The following is a 16,380-nucleotide window of genomic DNA, read 5'->3' as shown; positions in this document are numbered from 1 at the left end:
CTATAAAAACATCATTAATCTTCCATTACACTTGTGAGAACTCTACTACACTTCAGACTGACACAGCTCTGGAAAGTTTTTGACATCTAAACACTAGATGTAGTGGAGTTTTGACTGACTGACAGCCATTCTAGATATGGCATGATTTTATTGACAGTGACTGTGTGCTCCATGTGGAGATAGCTAGTAGTGGCAGTGTGTGTGTAAATATAGCATTGGTTCAGTGTGAGGTGGCTTAGATTGACATGACGGCTCCATTAGCTCTGATGAGTTCTTCGGCAGCAGTGGATTGTGGGTAATCATGGTTTCTGTTCACAAACAAAAACACTCATCTTTAAATGACAGGCTGTCTCTTGTTGGTTTGGCTTTTGTTGTAAAAACTCTAGCACATAGAATAACTTCATTTCCAGGAAACTGCATTGTTTGAGCTAGAATTTCAGTATTTTTTATTCTTATTTGTCATCATTACATTTCAATTTAGAATTGCATTTTTATATAAGTTGAGTCACCTTTATTTATATGCAGATTGTTTCAAAGCAGCTTTACTGTGAGAACAGGAAAATAATGTAACAAAGTTTATTTTGGCTGTACAGTAGCTCTAAAAGAAAATAGTGTCATTTTCCAGCTTAAGTAAGTTCAGTATTGATTAATTTCCCTTTGTAGAATGACCTTGGTCAAGTTCCTCCACACCAGATCATCAGGGCCTGTTAAGAATCTTTGAATGAATTGTAGACGAAATGTTGCCATTCTGCTTGGCAAATGCACCAAGCCTTGTCCACCCTCATGCTTAGATAGAAACAATACACTTTGTGGAATCCAGTGCAAACGATCCCAAAAGTCAACAAAAATTCTTTGCAGCTGAGATAATAACCCTATGAGTGGGTCTACACAAAACAGTTATGCCAGAGTATCGAAGCTACCAAGTTGTTCACTACCAACCCTCTTCCCCTAAAAGATAATTAGCCAATCTACCTGCCATTTTCTCTACAATTCAATCCCAGTTTTTTTCTGTGTAATTGTATCTCCAAGATAAACTCACAAATATTTAAAACCTCCCTTTTTCCAGTTTATTCTATTGGGTAATACTGGAAGGCCCTGCTCCCATTTTCCTAAAGCCAATGCCTCACTCTTTTCCCAATTTACTTTAGCGGCAGAAATAGTTCCAACATCTTTTAAAATACCCTCCATTTGGTTAATATCTCGCTGTCCATTAACCATGACTATAATATCATCAGCATAAGCTGAAACCTGATAGTGTATCACCACGGTGCAAAGAAAAACCTTCAATTTTTTATCATAATTTATTCAGCAAAGGCTCAATAGCCAGAGCATTTAACATTCCCAAAAGTTCACAACCCTGCCTAATACCCCTAAAAACATTAAAAGGGGCACTCAAACCACCATTGATTTTCAAAACACTTTCAATGTCCTGGTACATAATTTTGATCATATTACAGTATTTCACAATTGCTAAAACACATTTCTTGTAACCATCACTCATTTTCTCAAAACATTAAACACAAATCCAATCTTCAAACTAATTTCACAAAACCTCTGACTCTTATGGCAAAATCAAACAAAGCTTTCAGATCATACACACATTAAACAATATATAAACACTACAGATCATTCATTAGACACTACATTAAAAAATGGAAAACACAACATCAAGAATATGAGGTTACAAAAAAAAAGTATATTGTAACACAGTAAACACATTTTGCCATTACATAAAATGTACAGAAATCACAAGTAATGTTAATTTAAAGTATACTGTATGTATTGCAAGTACAGTATTATATTCAATATTATATAGTATTGAATGTCTGTATATACAGTACTTACATACAGCAGTCTAAATGCAAATGACTAAAAGGTCAAAGACTCTAATGAAAAACTCTAAATGAAAAGCATGATACAGTACACAAAAAAAAAAAAAAAAAAAAAAAAAAAAAAAAAAAAACCCCACAAAGTTCAGAGTCAGTGAGAGATTCATTCTGCTTCAGCATCACGTCTTCATGTTGGGTCCAGCCTAAATCAAGTCAAGTCACCTTTATTTCAATTGCAATTTATACTACACAGATACTAGTCTAGTATAGTATAGTATAGTATAGCACAGTATAGTATAGTATAGTATAGTATAGTATAGTATAGTATAGTCAAAGCAACTTTAGAGTGATAACAGGTACATGATGATCAGTAATGCAAAGAGGGTTCATTTCGGCTGTACAGCAGCTCTAAAAGAAAATAGTGTCATTGTTCAGCTGAAGTCAGTTCAGTGTTGATTCACTTACCATTGTAAAGACCATCAATTATTATGTAAATTACTGTAATTATTTTCCTCTATAAAGCAGTTCTGCAGAAAACAGTGATGTCATCATCTAGGCTAGCTTAGTTTAGTTCTCATCCTATAATGTCAGTACTGTCAGATCAATAATATTGTTGAATATTATTGAATATTGTTGAGGACATTTTCCACATCACAGGCAATGTCGTCTCTTGCCAGGCAAAGGGAAAAACCTGTGCCGGATCCAGCCTTGACAGCCTTGTCTCCACACCCCTTGCTCTTTCTCCTCATCATCCTCTTACACATACTCTTCCTCCTCTATTTTTCAGATTGTTTCCATCTATTGTTGGTATCATCATTCAGCACCTGTATCACTTGTGCACTCTGAACTGACCTATATTTTATACAGTTGATTTGATCACATTATTAGAAATAAGTGTGAATAATTTTGAGTCATTGTGTTTAAAGGACGACAACGGTGTTGTAGTTCTGTTTAACTTTTGCCACATGTATTTACCATTTTGCAACACAGTGCAAAATGTGTTTTAGTGAGTAAGAATGTGTTTTGCAAAAAGAGTGGATGAGATTTGCAAACAGTGTCTTAACTACCTGAACTTGTTTAAGGTTTTGCCTACAAAGTGACTGATTCGACTAATGGGTTTAGGCCACTGAGCATTGGGTTCAGAGAATGGGTTTTAGTGTTTTAGCAATTGTGAAATACTGTAATAAATTCCAGTCCAAAATCAAAAGCATCTAAAGTTTTCCAAAGATATCTGTGCTCGACTCAGTCAAACGCCTTTTCTTGATTGGTAGCAACAAGACCCAAATCAACACTAGAGTTACTGCAAACATTTAAAATATCCTGTATAAGACAAACATTATCTAAAATAGATCTTTCTGGAACGCAATAGGTCTGATCAATATGGATGCCTTCCCCCATCACCTCTTTCAGCCTATTAGCCAGAGTTTTAGAGAATATATTCAGGTCAGAGCATAGCAAGCCAATTGGTCTCCAATTATTTATATCTTGTAGATTATCTTTTTTAGGTAACAAGGTAATCACCGCTCTTCTGCAGCTTAAAGGCAACAACCCCTTAGCTAGGTTCTCATTGAGAACAGTCAGCAGGTCATTACCTAAAACTGCCCAAAACTCTCTGTAAAACTCCACAGGGATCCATCCATGCCAGGGGCTTTGCCCCCCTCCATCTCTTTCAGAGCAGCGAACAGCTCCTGCTCACACAGCGACCTCTTGAGTTCTGCTTTTGAGCTCTCTGAAACGCTGGGAAACCTTCGTAGAAGTGAGCAGACAAATCATCATCTTCAACATACTCACTGCTGTACCGCCCACCATAGAACCATAGAACTCTCTTTCTTATTTCAGAGGGCTCTGTTAGCTCCCGCCCATCTTCAGAGCACAAGCAGTGAATGCAATGACTCTGACCATTCTTTCTCTCAAGACTGAAAAAGAACTTTGATGGGGCATCCATTTGTGAAAAGTTTAAAAAAAACAAGATCAAACCAATGCTCCTTGTGCCCTAATTCCTAATAAATCTTTGAGAAAAGATTTTTTTGGATTTAAGAGTCTCCAAATATCTTTGATCTTTGGTAGCATCAGCCAAATTCTGTAGTTCAACTATTTCATTTTCTAACTTTTTCATAGATTGTGTCATGTCCCGGGTAACATTGAAAGTGTATTGTTGACAAAGCATCATTATTTTAACCTTCCCAACATCCCACCACTGCCGCAGGTTCTGGTGTTTCAAATCCTGTTTTCTCATCTTAAAATTATCCCCAAAAAAACAAAAAAACATCTCTAAAATTCCTGTCATTTAGCAGAGTCTACCTTACCTGCTTCAATTCATATGAAATAGGCAGGACATTTTTTTGCAAAAAGAACAGCCACCCCTCCTCTGACTGAATTTATATGAGTAAGCACTACTTCCCCACCCCACTCCTTTTTCCAATCAGTTTCATTAAAACTGTCACTGTGAGTTTCCTGAACAAACATAACTCTTTTGTTTGTATGTAACCCTTGTATCCCTTTTACATATGTCCCTTGCACCATTCAGATTCAGAGTGCCCATCCTTAACACACTCATTAAAAAGTGTATTATCAAAAGATATGAAGCAATCCTCCATTTTGTTTTAGTTTCAATTTAGAAACAAATCTCTTCAATCTGAACACTTCCTGAGCAGTGAAATGCTCCTCACTGTCATCCCTCATCACTGTTGCAACAGAGTTGATAAACATTTTACGATCAGGGAAATAATCCTCAACCTGAACGTTTTTCATATTCTTTGGTTTTTGAAGGAATGATCTTATTTTTCTGAAAGTGTAAACGCCTAGGTAGTCCTGTCTATTCCTGCTTCCCGTTGTCTCAACATCAGAGTCCTCAAGTGTACTGCATTCAGTGTCATCATTTCTAATAACTGAGTCTACTTTCACCTGACCAGTGCTCTTATGCAATTGGGCTTTTCTTTACTCTTTTCCTTTTAGTAGAGGGAGTTTTAAAAAGTGCTTCATCCCTCACCATCTCAGTGTCCAAACTCTCTTCAGCCTCAGTAGACTCTGTAACAGCAGATACCTCATCTTGTGATACATCCGTTTCATTTCCTACATTACCTGCACCTATCAGTGTACCATCAACGTGTTCCACAATACTCTCCACAGCTTCCTCATCCTCAGCAGTCTCACTTCTCCCTCCTTCCACATTCATATCTTCCCCAGCAACACTGGTCCCAGCTTTAGCACCACCTCCCATTCTTTCATTGCCTGCAGTTTCAGCATCGTTATCTTTCTCAGTACATGCACTTCTAATGTGACCCTCTTTTCCACATCGAAAACATTTCAGAATATCAGAGGTAGCAAAAACTCATAATCAAACCCATCGATTTTAAATTTGAAAGCCACATTAATTTTTCAAAACCATATTAAACCTGACGTCTAAAACAAACAACATGCTTGAGTAGCTGTGATTTACAGCCAAGTGGTTTTCATTTGGGACACAATTTTACCATGCCTTGAAAGCTCTGCAAGCAAGATATCATCTTTAATGAATGGGGGAATGTTGGACAGAATAACTTTTTTTGCCAGTTGAAGCAGCGGCATTACGGGAGTGAAAGTATCTTGTATAACCACGCCATTCTGAACAATATTGTTTACTTTTTCAATAGAATCAAGAAAAACAAGAACAGTGCTGTTCATACAAGAAGCTGATAATATGCTGTCGCAACCAACAACTTCACCCAAAACACATTGTTCCACTGAAACATGAATCACAGGCACGAGTTTGATACCGTGTCTACGTGACAACCGGTCCAAACTCATCCGATCGAAGACGCCATTGCCACCCAGCAAAAGCTGGATAGCGGCGATTTTCTTTCCTCCCAAAAGAAGTCTGTCTATACAATCCCAAGCTAACACTTAAAAAGATCTACTCAAAACCTTAAACATAAACAGTGTAAAAGTTAAGAGAAAGTAGAGAAAAACTCACTCTCACCAGCAGTACTCTCACAGCAAACTCCGCCCACTCACTCACAGCATCAGCTCAGAGAGAGAGAGAGATAAAAAACCCAATTTGCATCTGGCACACCACCCCACCCTGGACTTTACATGCCTCTACGACCATGTCCATCTGTACAAAACAGCTGTTCCTGTCTTTGCCAAAACCCTAAAAGATGTGGCCCTGACTCAGAGCCGCAACAGCACCCCCAGGAGCAACAGAGTCCAACAACCTCCACCCAGACCTGTAAGAAAGCACAGTGTACCCCCAGAGAGAACATCCAGAAGACTTCCGTCATGACAACAATTGCACTAGCTGAACTATTAGACAAAATACAAACCCTGAAAACCCAAAAAGCCTGTGGTGTCAATGGTATCCTAAATGAAATGATAATATATACAGACCACAAATTAAAATTAGCCATCCTCAAGCTCTACAATATCATCCTTAGTTCAGGTATATTCCCCAACATTTGGAACAAAGGCCTAATTACCCCAATCCATAAAAACGGAGACAGATTTGACCCTAATAACTACCATGGCATGTGTAATATGGCAATATTACCATGTGTAAACAGCAACCTAGGTAAACTTTTCTTTAACACCTTAAACAGCAGACTAGCCCATTTTCTCAGAGACAGAAATGTCCTGTGTCAAATTGGCTTCCAACCAAAATATCACACATCAGACCATATATACACTCTCCATTCCTTAATCGATAAGCAAATCAACCAAAACAAAAGCAAAATTTTCTCATGCTCTGTTGACTTCAAAAAAAGCTTTTGACTCCATTTGGCATGAAGGTCTTTTTCTTCAATTAATCCAGTGCGGCATCGGAGGAAAAAGATATGACATCATCAAATCAATGTACACAAACAACAAATTTGCTGTTAAAATTGGTAACAAACACACAGAATTCCTCCCTCAGTGTCGTGGAGTGAGACAGGGCTGTAACTTAAGTCCTGCACTGTTCAATATATACATAAACAAGTTAGCGAGGGCTCTGGATCAGTCTGTAGCACCTGGTCTTACTCTGCTAGATACTGAAATCAAATGCCTCCTGTTTGCTGATGATCTGGTGCTACTGTCTCCCACTAAAGAGGGTCTAAATTCACTAAATGGGACAAACACCCAATAGAGACTCTGCAGACCGAACTATGCAAAGTTTTGTTCAGAGGACAGCTCAAAACCCCAAATAATGCCTGCAGAGCAGAATTAGGATTATACGCACTTATAATCACAATTCAAAAAAGGACCATTAAATTCCATACCCACTTAAAAAATAGTGATAAACAGACCCTCCATCACAAAGCCCTGAACTACCAAGAGCTGACACCAGAAAGAAACGCCCTCGCCCAATTGGTCTTAGAGCTGACTATACAAACCAAAACATGTCTGACTGAAAATAAAAACTTAGCCAGACCAAACCAAATAATTAAAACACACAAAGAAACATACCTAAAACATTGGACAGACGCAACAGCCCTACAAAGTAAATTGGAATGCTATTTGGCCCTAAACAGAGAATATGAATTGGCAGGATACCTGAGTGACCCTAAACTTAGAAAAGTCTCAGTGAACACAATCTCACCTTAGAGACAGGCAGACACAGACAGACCTGGCTACCAAAGGAAGACCAGCTGCGTCCCCACTGCACAGTGAATGAATTGGAAACAGAACTGCACTTTCTGACATCCTGCCCTAAATAGGCACAAATTAGGGACACTTTCTAACCCCATTTCACAACTCGCCACAAAGACTTCCATCAGAAACCAAATATGGACAAACTCCCATACCTGTTAGGAGAAAGCCCAGCAAGCTCGAACCTGGCCACCAGGTATGTGAGGTCCTGTCACGACGAAAGAGCCTCCAGTGGGACAGAACTACCGGCACACTCACTATATGCCTAGAGACACTCTTTCTGAAAACAAAAAGGACATTCATTGCTAATATCTGGATTCAAAACAGAAATAAAAGCATTTACAGCAATAATGCCATGCAGAATTCGCCATTGTAGATCTCCAGCTCTTTTAGTTAACAGTGGCTTGTACAGTGCTCTCCACTCTGGTCTAACATTATTACTCATTCTTAAAAGCAGTACGCCACGGTGTGTCAATTCTTTCATGTAATCCCCTTTTGTTAAAAACTTTATAAAAAACACAAGCTTTATAAAAAAAAAAAATCCCATTACTTTCATACAAATCCATATCTGTCACCTTTTCAGATTCCAAAAAAAAATCCTGTACAATCACCTAAATTTTGTGAAAGAAGCAGATTTGGAAACTGATCCTTTTCATTAGGGATAAATTCCCCTTCAGTGTAACCTTGAAGCATTTTTAATTCTTCTATTATAAAAGTAGATTGTAATTTCTGTAATACTTGTGTAACAATTCAAATGGATTTCACTCCTAAAAGAACAGCTACATCCTCAGCTTTACCAAAACTTAGCCCAGCCACTTTGATTAAACATCCAATCGTTATGATCTTGGATTTAATGAATGCTGCAGTCATTGTCCCACATGCACCCAAAATGTCCAAACGTGATCCATAGATCAGGGGTTCCTTCAATAGCCAGAAAAAAGATGACATGGGATCAGTTCTTTTCATCTGAAAGAGATTCCATACTTTAAAAAGATTCCTGTAAAATGCCAGCAACCTGGATCTGTTGACTTTTTTGGGATCCAACAAGCACAAAGACTTATCCAAGCATAGTCCTTCAACAGTGTTTAAAATCATACTGGTCACTGGCCTCCAGCTTAAATTCTCTGGGCCAGTAAGGAAACGCTGTATAAACTGTAATCGAAAAGCCACAGTCCTACTTTGTAAATGTACCAGCCCTTGCCCTCCTTCTTCTTTTGGTAAATACAATACATTATGGGGTACTCAATGGATTTTTTCCCAAAAGAAATCTATTAATATGGATTGGATTTTCCCAAGTAAATGTGCAGGTGGGTCTATACAAGCCAGTCAGTGCCATAAAGAAGAGGCCACCAAATTATTAATAATAAGGGTACGTCCTCTATATGATAAATTCTTTACAATCCATTTCCATTTCATTAAACAACCTTTAAATTTTTCAATTATTTTGAACAATCATTTCATCTCCTATAAACTCTCCCAAATATTTTAAACCATCTTTTTTCCAAGTTAACCCATTGGGGAGTGTTGGAACCCCTCTTTCCCACTTTCCTACTAACACTGCTTCACTTTTACCCCAGTTATTCTAGCTGAAGAGATGACTTCGAAATCACTTAGTGTTCTTAATAATGTGTCTACATCATTTTGCTTATTTACTATTATGACAACATCATCAGCATATGCTGATAAAACTAAAGCGCTTTTACCGGCTTGTATAGATACCCCTTCTAAATCTCTTCTCAATTTATTTAAAAGTGGTTCGATTTCTAGTGTGTAAAGTATCCCAGACAGAGAACATCCCTGTCTTACCCCACGACACACTTTAAAATGAGCACATAAACCACCGTTAACTTTCAATACACTCAATGTCATTGTATAAAACTTTTATATATCTAATAAAATCATAACTAAAACCAAATGCGTGTAAAGATTTCCACAGATAGTCATGTTCCACACGATCAAATGCTTTCTCTTGATCTAAGGCAGGGGTGCCCACACTTTTTTGCCTGATGATCTACTTTTAAAATGATCAACTAAATGAGATCTACCAACCAAAAACAAAAACAAAACAAAAAAACAGCTTAATTTCAAATGCTTGTTGCTACTACTGCTTGAATCTCTATAGAATTCAGGAAAATAAAAATAAATGTTCATTGTTGATATTCAATTTTAACAATTTTCAATTTTAACACTAAAATACTTACAGCACAACAGATTACATTAGCCAGGGCATTTACCTTATTCTGATGACTTGCACTGAATAGAATCAGACAGTTTTACATAATCTTTGTCGACAAAACACAGCTGCCAATGTCTAAACTGGTGTCAATCAACACTGACGGAGCACATGCGATGGTCGGCCGTTCAAACGGATTCATTAAGTACAAGGAGGACGATGCTTTTCCCGACTTCCTTAATTATCACTGTATTATACACTACAGTGTTTCCCATACATTGACTAGACTGTGGCGGCCCGCCACGTTCTAATTTGTCCCGCCACAGTCTCAAAGTACGCCTGTCGCGATATTTAAATAATCGATTGTTAATTGAGTCATAAGGCAAAAGAAATAGACTTGAACCAATTATGTTTTCGTGCACTATATTCAAACTCATCTGAAGCCATTCCATAGCTTCATGTGAGGACAGAAGAATATGTAGCCTACATTGTTAAATTTAAGTTCAAGGAAACTTGTCTTCCCTCCGCTGCAGCTGTCAATCATTCTCTGTTCAGCACTCAAACAGCGCGTCGCGTTCGGTAACGACAGTCAGCACAGTAAAACTCTCCAATATGATATATTCCCATTATAATACTTGATATGTAGATAAAGGGCTGTGGATTTGCATAAAATGACTTTATCTTGCTGGAGTTTATTGCCGTTTCTGAACGATGTCATACTGGCTACAGTTAGATCGCACAACACAAGGACTATGAATTGGTGTCACAAGCACAATAACTGGTATTTAAAAGTGAAAAGAAACATAAACAGTCAATAAACTGTTAGTTGCAGATACACACATGGGTTATCTTTGTGCCGTGAACTTTTCAATGCGCTGCGCAACTGCGTGCTGTGACTCAATATTGCTTCAAGCACATCATTTTGCACCCGGGATGCGCATAAGCGGTTTTTTGCTGCTGTTTTGAAGCGTTTCATATTATCATGGTTTTGCACACTGAAAGATTATTAATAGCCTATTTTGTTCTTTCGTATTTATATCTTGTTGCCCCATTAAACAGCTGCTCAATACATTTAAAATAAAGGTATTTTAATCTAAGATTATTATAAAACATATGTCTTTACATTAATATAAAAATCAAATATAAATAAGTTTTTTTTTTTTAGTTCTTTATTTCATAAGAATGCATAAGTAATTTTAAACTTTATTAACATATTTAGATTTTATGAAATTACTGTGCAAAGTTTTTCTCAAGAATTAGGCTAGCATACTTTTTTCTGCTAAATTATATAGTCACCTAGATTATTTATTTATTTAGTTATTTATTCTTTGGTCAGCTTATGATTATATATTTTTATTCATTTGTTATTTTTCTCTATAATGAAGTAGTGTGTTTGGTGCATTCTGGATTGTGTTTAACAAATCAAAGAGTGGCCATTAGTTTTACAAATACAGATATATAGATACAGGCCTCCACTAATTATTCTAGAAATAAATTAATTCAACAAAGGTAACCTCTTTTGCTACATATTTTTTAATGGTTTAAATGTATACTCTACAAGACCACATATGAACTATCATTTAGCCTACTATACGTTGTGTACGTGATTAATGTGCCCTACCATCACCAATAAATAAATTACTATTAGAGCACAAAATTGTTTACAAGATAACAAATTTCTTTACTGATCTAATCACTTAAAAATTGGTCTCAGAATGCACCAGATTTATGCATTTAAATTTAAAATGTACAAAATTTTCCACCGGGGGGTCCCTCTAGTCCACCCTAGAGGGACCGGTGTCCACCCACCACAGTCTCACAAAATCCTGTGGGAAACACTGCACTAACAAGCGCTATGTGCGAAAATGCAGAACATGAAAGAGATTGTGGATGCGTTCATGAAAATCGTCTGCTCAACACGTGCACGCGCTCACTTCAGAGATGGCTGTTTGTTTCGTGCGTATTTGGAGGAAGCCGACCTCGCGCTCTGTTCTCCAGCTAGTTGTCATGGCAACTGAATAAACAAAAATCTTGCCTGGTAAAAAATTATTAGTCAAATGCATCTCAGACAGAAACTAAAAGGATAAGAAAAGGTATCGCTATTCTTCTTTTTATTAAAATTTAACAAAAGCATTTATTATAATTGTGTTCGATCTTCCAGCATTGTCTTTGCGATCGACTGGTAGATCGCGATCGACCTATTGGGCACCCCTGATCTAAGGAAATCAAACCCCACCTATACCCATAATTTTAGAAACATCAAATAAATTATGTTTCATTAACGTAGTTCAGGAGGAACAAGTCAAATAACCTACCCAATCATTACGTCATCTTAATGATTACGTCATCTCAACCAGCTGTCAACAATCTGTAATCAACGTATCTACCCAATCAGCATGAGTTCAGGCCTGTATATAATCACAGTCAAAACTCACCCAAGGATCCTCGACAGTTTCCAGAATAGGTTCGCCTAAAATGTCTGAAATCGAACTCTTCCCGTCCGATGATGAGTCTCTATATTCACAGACTCTTTCGCCGAACCGCGCCATCCCAAGGAGCAGCCATGCGCCGCCAGGTGCCGTCGCTGAGTCTCCGACTCCATTGCGCGGCCGTCAGCCTATCCGCTCCACTATCCATAATCAAAGGCGGCTATACCAGCCCTCTCCTCCACTGGTGAGACACACACCTTCTTCCTCATCGTCATCATCATCATCATCATCATCATCCTCCTACTCTATGGCTCAACCAACCATTCCTGCAATCGAGAAATGGACAGTGCTGGGATTAAGGCAAGCTCTGATCAGCGCGGATGTCCATTTCTCGAGACGGATGAATAAATCCGAGTTATATAAATTATATTCAAGCCTGCAGTCAACTTGCGCTCCCTTTAAACCCCTTTCTCCCTCTAAGAAAACGACTTCAAGCAGCAAAGGTAAAAAACCACGTACCTCTCAAACTCAGTCTTCCTCTACAGCAAGACCAGTTCAACGCCGATCGTCTGGTAAGGGCAGCGGGCCTTCAGCGAGCCTGGGCCGAGCCCCAGATTCCGCCGCTGCTACGCCGCACCCTCCTCCTTCTACTCAGCCTCTTTCCGCGGGTTTCTCCAGCACCGCCCCCCGTACGGAATTACCCGCCTCTACCAGTGGTTGACTTCCCCCTAGCGTGAGGCTGCCTCCGCTAGCGGGGCAGGCACAACCTGTACCTGAACTGTCTCGAATTCTCCTCAACGTTCGTGGCCTGCGGCTCCTGACGTGAGGTTGCCTCCGCAAGAATCGCAAGCCCGAACAACTTTTCCTTCTCCTTCCCCTCTCGCTAACCCTTTTCCCCAGCTGTGGCCTACAGCAGCCCCTAGCGTGAGGATGCCTCCGTTAGCGGCACAGGCCCAGCCGCTTTATTCTTTACCTCAACCATCTCTCTCCTTCCCCGTCGCTTCCCAAGGTCCAGGTGCCATCTCAAGCGCGAGGCTGCCTCCATTTCAGTGTCGGCCCCAGATTTTCTCCCTCAAAACATTCTCCCTCAGGCAAAATCACAATTTTCTTTGTTCACAGCTACACCGATGCCCATTCCTCCAAACGCCATCGCTTTGGAACCGCCCCCTGTCGCTGGCAATATCAGAGCGCAGATTCTATCAGGTGCAGACATCGATCTATCATCACTCCTTTCCCTGCTTCCCCCATCTGATTCTAATCGCCAGATTAATTGTGGTGACTTTTCAGTCACTTTAAAAAATCCAAATAATTCCTCATCCCGAATCCTTTCATTTTCTGAATTTTGTATCGCATTCAGTAGATTCACCGAAATCATTTGTGCTGTTTTCCCCCATAGGAGACGCGAGCTGAATGACTATCTCGCGATAGGGGCAGAGCTCGCGTTATCCTATGGGGGATCTCATTTTTACACTTACCACAAGCTGTTTTCAGCAAAATGCGCCGTAAGTATCGCTCAGTGGAATCAGTGCCCCTACTGGGGCGCACTGGACACTGATCTCCACAATAAAATCTTCCTGGGCGTTCGAAATATTTCCTGCGCAGTCTGTAGGTCGCTCGCCCATTCCACCATGACTTGTCCCCAAGTAAATCCGTCAATTCCTCCTATTCCAGTCCCCAACCAAGAGAAATCAACGAGTTACGTTCCACGGCCAGCTACAAACTCCGACTCATTCGGAAGAGGCGCAGCTTTTTCCTCCAGACGTCAGGTCTGCAACCACTTCAATACAGGCGGCTGCCTAAGAAATCGCTGTCGTTTTTTGCATATTTGCAATTACTGCGGCGGCGCCCACGCCCGCACTGTATGCCCTGTACAAAAATCTACCAATAAAAATTCCAAAAATTACTTGTCGACTCCTGTGAATATTTTACGTCTGTCATCTGAATTGTCTCAGCACCCCGATCCCAAATTTACCAAATATTTGCTGTCTGGTCTCGAACATGGTTTTGAACCAGGTCTAGAAAGCATTCCCTCACAAAATATGATTTGTGATAATCTTCAATCTGCTCTTACAGAACCCGACACAGTGGACGAATTGATCAATAAGGAAGTTAATTCTGGTTTCATGATCGGACCTTTTGATATTCCTCCTTTCGAACACTTTCGCATCAGCCCTATTGGAGTGGCTACAAGGAAATTCTCTGGTAAAAAACGTTTAATAATCGACCTCTCAGCCCCGCACAATTCTCCGTTTCCAAGCATGAAAAGCCTCATTCCACTCGAAGAATTTTCTCTTCAGTACCATGATATTGACCAAGCAATACTGTTAATCAAAAACGCTGGTCTTGGTTCTTGGCTCGCCAAAGTCGACATTACTTCAGCATTTAAAGTGATGCCCATCCACCCAGACTCCTGGCATTTATTTGGCGTCCGTTGGCATGAAAAATATTACTTCGCCGTCCGCCTAACCTTCGGCTGCAAAAGCAGCCCCAAGATTTTTGACATGCTGTCAGAAGCAATTTGCTGGATTCTTTCCAACAACTACGCAATTCCTTACCTTATTCACCTGCTCGACGACTTCTTAATAATTTCGCCTCCTGATGCCATCCCAGCAGCGCATCTCACTACAGTCCAAAAGGTTTTTTCCGAGCTGGGAGTTCCGATCGCCCAGGACAAAACCAGTGGCCCAGCCACGTCCATCGAATTCCTGGGCATCAATCTGGACACCGTCAAATTCCAGGCCTCTCTACCGAAAGAGAAAATCGACAGAATAATTCTGGTCTCTTCCATGTTGCTAGACAGCCCAAGTTGCTCAAAGCGCGAACTTCTGTCTCTGCTCGGCCACCTAAACTTCGCTATGCGTATAATCCCGCAAGACCGCCCTTTCATCTCGCATCTTCTCTCTCTCGCATCCTCCGTCGCTGCGTTAGAAGACCAAATCTCCCTAACTAATCCATGCCGTGACGAACTAAAATTATGGATAACCTTCCTTAAACAGTGGAACGGATTATCTTTTTTCTATAATTCGTTGGTGTCCCTTCCAATCGATATTCAGCTCTACAACGACGCAGCTCCCTCCATTGGCTTTGGGGGATTTTATCAAGGCCGTTGGTTCGCATCTACTTGGCCACCTCAGCTCTTAGATGCGACGCATTTCCCAGCCTCTTCAGCGTTGTTTGAACTTTATCCTCTCGTCGTCGCAGCTTTTCTATGGGGGAAAGAATGGTCCACAAACAACATAATCGTCTACTGCGACAATGAAGCAACGGTGCATTGCATTAATAAAACCCGCTCGCATGCACCAGCTATGATGCCACTCCTAAGACGCCTTATTTGGATAGCAGCTTGCGATCAATTTATCATAACAGCTAAGCACGTACCCGGGTCAAAAAATGAAATTGCCTGACTCTCTCTCACGCTTTGCTTTCCAGAAATTCAGACAGCTGGCTCCAGAAGCGGACCCCAACCCGACGCCAGTACCTCACTATTCAGAATTAATCTTCCCATAAACCACTCTATGAGACCACTGCTTGACGCTTCTCTCAATTCGATCTTCGAAGCTTTTCCCCATGAACCCTCCAATCATATTTAACAGCTTGGAGATGTTTTAAAACTTTTCATCTAATTTTTAACTTGCCGTTCCCAGATTTCTCTCTGCTCACCATTACGTCTTTCATCTCTTACCTCAACACAGCCAAGAGCCTCCAGGTTGGTTCCATTAAAGGCTATTTAAGTGGAATCCAGTTTTTTCACAAATTAATTTTCGGCTCACCCTCCTGTGAAATAACAAACTCGCAGACATCACTGCTTATTAAAGGCATCCAAAAAACCCATCCTACCCGCCCAGATGTTAGACAACCTCTAACATTAGACTTACTCACCAGATGTATCCGTACTCTCCGTCTAGGATACCATTCTATTAACACCGCTCGCACTTTGGATGCCATGTTCATTTTGGCTTTTTTCGGTTTCCTCAGATGCTCTGAACTCGCCATTACCTCCAATTTTAATCCTAAAATTCACCCCACCATTTCAGATCTATGCTTGTTAGACAATGAAACCTTCTCCTACTTTATCAAACAGAGTAAAACTGACCAGACCAAAAAAGGCCATTTCATTTACATCTTCAACCTCCAGTCACCCATACAACCATACCAAACCCTCCAGTCCTACCTCCATTTCAAGAATTCACAAACCAAATCCCCTTCAGATCCACTCTTTACAGATGATTCAAACCACCCAGTCACACGTTTTTGGTTTCAAAAACATCTCAAATTGATCTTGATCCAATCTGGCATCCCAGCGGAACACTTTTCAAGCCACTCTTTTCGCATAGGAGCGGCGACCACA

At 40.0% G+C, this 16,380-nt stretch overlaps 1 pseudogene; it reads left to right on the top strand.

The window, feature by feature from the left end:
• Nucleotides 1-13,496: 13,496 nt before the first annotated feature.
• Nucleotides 13,497-16,133, top strand: LOC125265079 (annotated as a pseudogene).
• Nucleotides 16,134-16,380: the final 247 nt, after the last annotated feature.

The sequence above is a fragment of the Megalobrama amblycephala genome, linkage group LG1, assembly GCF_018812025.1.
Source record: "Megalobrama amblycephala isolate DHTTF-2021 linkage group LG1, ASM1881202v1, whole genome shotgun sequence".
Taxonomy (NCBI): domain Eukaryota; kingdom Metazoa; phylum Chordata; class Actinopteri; order Cypriniformes; family Xenocyprididae; genus Megalobrama; species Megalobrama amblycephala.
The sequence above is the reverse complement of the archived record's forward strand: the minus strand, read 5'-3'. Positions and strand labels throughout refer to the sequence as shown.